The sequence below is a fragment of the Grammomys surdaster genome, unplaced genomic scaffold (assembly GCF_004785775.1).
Source record: "Grammomys surdaster isolate TR1022 unplaced genomic scaffold, NIH_TR_1.0 126197, whole genome shotgun sequence".
Classification (NCBI taxonomy): Eukaryota; Metazoa; Chordata; class Mammalia; order Rodentia; family Muridae; genus Grammomys; species Grammomys surdaster.
This window is the reverse complement of record NW_021621002.1, coordinates 448,666-454,477: the sequence shown is the minus strand read 5'-3', so window position 1 is coordinate 454,477 and position 5,812 is coordinate 448,666. Positions and strand designations below refer to the sequence as shown.

General features: G+C 37.4%; 1 pseudogene; it reads left to right on the top strand.

Annotated features, from left to right (window-relative positions):
- Window positions 1-1,277: 1,277 nt before the first annotated feature.
- Window positions 1,278-2,221, top strand: LOC114613214 (annotated as a pseudogene).
- Window positions 2,222-5,812: the final 3,591 nt, after the last annotated feature.

Below are 5,812 nucleotides of genomic sequence, written 5' to 3'. Positions count from 1 at the left end.
GAGATGTATGTAGCCTATAGTAACTAAAGAAACCAGGAAAGCAAAAGAGGAGCATTAGCCATATAGGGGTGAGATGGAAGCCGTAGAGAGCAGAATCTCAGGGTACAAATGATCTCCCCAGTGAACAAGGAAAAGGGCGGCTTCTTAGCATGTGGAGGGGGACAAATACAGAAGACAGAGGTAGGTAGGTAAAATATCAGCATGGATTTCTGAAAAGCCATATCTACCCATTCTCTTAACTAATTACACTCCAAAAAGGAATGAAAAATGAAAAATACTATTTGTCTTGATAGCTGGTGGTTAGTTCTTTAAACCTGAATTTTCACAAAAGGTGATGGGATGGGACCTAAAGTGGGAGAGGCCTAGGCCTAGGGCCATTCAGATTCACAATTAATGTTCATAAAGTGTGGGAGGTAAACTAATGATTTCCAACTACGTCTGTCTCTTTAAACAGATTCTTCAGATGTAAGCTTACTTGAAAAAAGAACATAAAAACAGGTAGACTGAGAAAGATATTTTGCTGATTAAAATAGTGGGATTGCAATAAATTATCACTGTGATTGCATCAGAATTATGAATCTAAGCGTGGATAGTAGCAAACTAGAGCACAATAAAGTTGTAGAACATGAGACCGAATCACCTGATATATTTGATTTCTCTTGAAAATATTTTCAAGATTAATGTAACTTTTATTCCGTTGTACAAATAGGATTGGCATTCTGCGCTCATCCCTACTTTTTAGGTGTTAACTCTGAAATGAGACAATTAAATCAGTAGGATTGGATTTCTAAGGCATGAGTCTTGGGTATAATACATGCCCAAAAGTGAGCATTCTATATAGATATGACTATTATTGTATTTATTATCTATAATTTTCTATATGTACAGCAAATACATGGAAGGCATAGAAATGTAGGGTATGATGTACAGTCTGGAATATCAAGAGTTAAATAGACAGGCTATTTAAGAATTAGTAAGGAGCTGGTCGGTGGTGGCGCACGCCTTTAATCCCAGCACTTGGGAGGCAGAGGCAGGCGGATTTCTGAGTTCGAGGCCAGCCTGGTCTACAGAGTGAGTTCCAGGACACCCCGGGCTATACAGAGAAACCCTGTCTCGAAAAACAAACAAACAAACAAACAAACAAACAAAGAATTAGTAAGGAAAGGAGAATGATAATTCAGCCAGTGCATCACAAACTTCATGTGTACTCCATTATTTTTTTCAGATATATGAAATAAACTTCTACTATGCTCTTAAGATGAATACACTCTCCAATTATGTTCTCACTCAAGAATGTCCTTTATTTCCAAGCTGGGCTTGGAGTCCTAGCCAATATGTTTCTTCTTTGTTTTTATATTTTTATAATCTTAGGTCACAGACCTAAGCCTACAGACCTGATCTTATGTCAACTGACCTTTGTTCACATCATGATGTTCCTCACTGCAGGGGATATTTGGCTTACAGACTTATTTGAGACACTGAACAATGAAAATGACTTCAAATGTAAGGCAACTTTTTACATAAGCAGAGTAATGAGAGGACTCTCTATCTGTACCACCTGGCTCCTTAGTGTATTCCAGGCTGTAACTATCAGTCCTCGTATCTCTCTGTTGGCAAAATTTAAACAAAAACTGAAAAAATACATGATATATGCTTTGTTATGTATGTGGTCTTTTAATTTGTCCTTCAGTAGTAACCAGATTTTCTATGTTGGTGCTTATACAAACATGAGTGAGACCAACCAGATGAAGGTCACTAAATACTGTTCACTTTTACCCATGAACTATGTCATCAGAGGACTGATTTTAATAGTAGAAACTTCCAGAGATGTGTTTCTTGTAGGAGTCATGCTGAACACAAGTACATACATGGTGATTATCCTGCACAGACATCAGAGTCAATGCAAGCATCTTCATAGCGTCAGCCACCTGAGAGCATCCCCTGAGAAAAGGGCCACCCAGACCATCTTACTGCTGGTGGTTTTTTTTGTGGCCATGTATTGGGTAGACTTTATCATCTCAACAACCTCAGTCATCTTATGGAGATACGACCCAGTCATCCTGACTGTTCAGAAGTTTGTGATGAATACCTATCCCACAATTACTCCTTTGGTACTAATCAGCTTTGATAATAGAATAATTATTATGCTGAAAAACATACAGTCAAAATTCCACCATATATTTTCGAAAGATGTCTTCTCTCTTCTTTCAAAAGCTATTAATTAATTTCTTACACATATTTATAAGTGTTGTGCTAGCATATATGCCTATGTCCATTTCCATGCACCCACAGGTTGAGAAAATTTCATGTGATTCCCTGGAAGCGGACTTACCACTAGTTAAAAAGATTCATTCTGTGCATCCCCAGTTATTTTGTTTCTAAAGTACAGATTTTATTTTGGATATTTTATTTATTTACATTTCAGATGCCATCTCCTTTCCCCATTTCCCCTCCCTAAAACCCCCTATTCCCTCCTCTTTTTTTGCTTTCATACCATTTTAATCACATGCAAGTATTAAGGTCAGTTCTAGGTTGAGAAACTAGCATTACAATAGATGTAAATAGTCAAGGAGCAAGCAAGACAAAAAACACAGTCAAAGAACAAGCGAGGTAATAAAGAAAATTCCATGAACACTCCCATGATTGTGATCACTGTTTCTAAGGGCTTATCGGGATGACCAAAATATCTGAGCCAACTTCCCTGTCCTAACCCAAAGTCATTTTTATGTCTGAATCCCACTTCATTGTTCTAGCCTAAAATTTAGATTCCTGCCTGAAATTGCTTCTTTGTTCTAGCCTAATGTCAGATTTGTGTCAGAAGCATACTTCCTTGTCCTTGGCCAATGTCATATTCCTGCCAAGCAGCCCATTTCCTTATCCTAGGCCTATGTCAGATTCTTGCCAAAAAGCCCCATAAACAAGAGTGAGCCTGTCATAGGTTGTTCTGCCAAGAATGCCTTCCTTACCCGTCATGGAATATGCATTCTCAAAAACAATGCACTTCTGTCTTAGGTTGGTAAGGCTCTGTGCAGACTCTTACCTGTCCTTGGCTTGCCAGCCTGTTAAATTAATAACTCTGTCTGGGGGTCCATTTTCAGGTTCAAGTCAAGTACTTTGGCTGCCAACATGTTGATAATGTTAAAGACAAGCTTTAACACAATGGGCAGGAATAAAAGTATTCCCAGGACAAAAGGGCTAGCATGATCAAGCTATATATACTATTCTTGAAGCTTGACCAAAATGGAAATACTGACCTCAGGCAATAGGTAATGTTATCAGCAGTATCTGCCACATCAATGCTCAGCAGAACAGCATTCTTTAAATTCATAAGCTCACTATGCAAAGTTAAAACATCCAGAGAGTTGTTAGAGTTATGCCAAATGTCTTTAAACTTTCTCCTAATTATAATGATAACTACTGTAAATTTTAGAACTAACATGTATCCAATGGTATTTGGCATGACACTGGAGATGGCTCCTTACTCTTAAACTCTGAACCTCCTTCCAATAATTTGAATAGGATAAAGAACATCAATCTGTTGTTCCAAGTGCCTATCTAAATCCTCTTGTATATTCAACACATTAGTAACATTTTTTGCTAAATGATTAACAAAAGTAGCTGTTTTAACTTCTTTTGTCAAAGCAATTGCAGAAGCAGTGGTGCTAGCAATTAACGTAATTAAAGCTGTTGTACCAACAGTAATCAAGCCCACTACTCTCTTGTTTCTATTAAAGCCTGACTCACTTTTCCCAGTACTTGCAAGCTTTTTCAGAAGACCAACATTCTGTGACACTCTGGGCAATAAACCAAAAGCTGGTTGATAGACCTCTGTAACTTACATGCTGGACTTCATCACAGTAACACAATTAGAAAGTGTATAATCAATACACATACATTAAATACTGTAGGAGAAACAAAAGTAATTTTAACTTGACAATTAAAAGAGCCTTAATATATGTCCTAACACTTGTTTGAAATCCAGATCCTGTCTCAACTTTATCTCTTGCTAGTATAACATCATAGAGAACTGCAGCTAACTTCCAAATATGTCTCTGAAAATGTCCAGAACCAGACTTTTAAATGAAGACTGTTATTTACAATATTGTAGTAATTTCTAGACAAGTACACATTTGAGTCTGAATAACATGTCACATTCAAGAAAAATACAAGAGTTATTATAACTTCTCTTTTTGATTCTCTGTTCCACAAGGTCTAAAACCTTGAGGCAAGGCAGCTTGTTCTGTCAAGGATATAGGTAAGTAAATGTGGGTCGGGAACATATGTCCAATACAGCTTCCCAGTCACTATTGTCAGGGCACTCACCTAGCTCACAGGCCAGCATCATTCCTGGTCTTGCCATCAGCATTTCGCACTCATCGCTCTGGCATCCACCATGCTCCTTTAGCATCCTGCAGAAAAAACACAAACATGCCCTTTTCCCCATATTAAATTCCTACAATCCTGGGTGTTTTAGAGCTCCTGGTAGTCCACTCTCCTCTGAGTTTGGAGGATTGGGTGGAGAGCTGATGCCCTACGACTCCTCCAGGCACTGACGACCAGAAGGGCTACAGATTATTTTTAAACTTTTATGGTTCAAGTAGTAAAGTATGATTCTTCATATGATTTTAAATAAAATGTGTGCTATTTCACATATATTTATTCTTTTGACATTTCAGTTGTCAAGTAGTAGAGAGTTCTTAAGTTAATTGTGCACAATAAGTTGGTATTTCCACTTTAATTCTCTTTCTCCTTTTTACTTTATGTAGTAAATATTGCTTTGATGCTGAGGTTGCTCAAAAGAAGAACCTCTTTGATATTGACTTTTATACTTTGTTTTGATTTTAATTTACTTTCACTTATCGAAATAGTTTAATTTGTTATTGTACCTTTATTTACCCTTAATCATAATTTATCTGAATCCATAAATATTGTGAATTTTAAATTTCTATTTTTACCACAGTTAATTAAAGAGTCTTTTTTGAAAATGTCATGTGCCTGTTTATTTGTACTTCAATTTTATCTACTTATTAAAGTATTAATGGTAAATAAAATGTTTTACATATACATACATTTTGTACAATGTGTTTATTGTGTATATGTATGCATAATGTATGTTTGTCTGCACAGCTGAAGGATGTGTGTATATGTACAGGTGGAGGCCAGGAGACAATGTTGTGTGTTGTTCTTCATATCTCATTCACCTGATGTCTTGATAGGATATCTCTCTGTGTTATCTGGACCAAGACTGTAGTCTTAGGGTTTCTCTTGTCTCAATTTCTCCAGCTCTGGGTCACAAGCGTTTACCACCATATCCATCATTTCAGCATTAGGTTTTCCCAAGACCACCAGGAAACCATTTTTGATGTAATCACACTAAGATCTCTTTACTACAAGCTCTGATTTGGGTTCCTCTCTAAACCTACCCTGACATAGCAGGAATAGAAGGCAGAGGAGCCTCAAACCATTAGCAGGGCAAGGTTTTACAGGAATTGGGAGCACGTGAGGGCATGTCTAGCCTGGCAAGTATCTAATAGAATGACTGTGATAAGTAGACACGTGGGTGTTCTGAAGCAAGACTGAACAATCACAAACAGTCTGAAAGTACATCTGAAAGGATCAGACTAATCTTTTATTTATTGTTGCTAGGTTAGTGAGCAACTCTGGAGTATGGAGTTATTGTGTATATGTATGCATAATGTATGTTTGTCTGCACAGCTGAAGGATGTGTGTATATGTACAGATGGAGGCCAGGAGACAATGCTAGGTTAGTGAGCAACTCTGGAGTATGGGCCAAGGATAAGCCCTGGGGTCC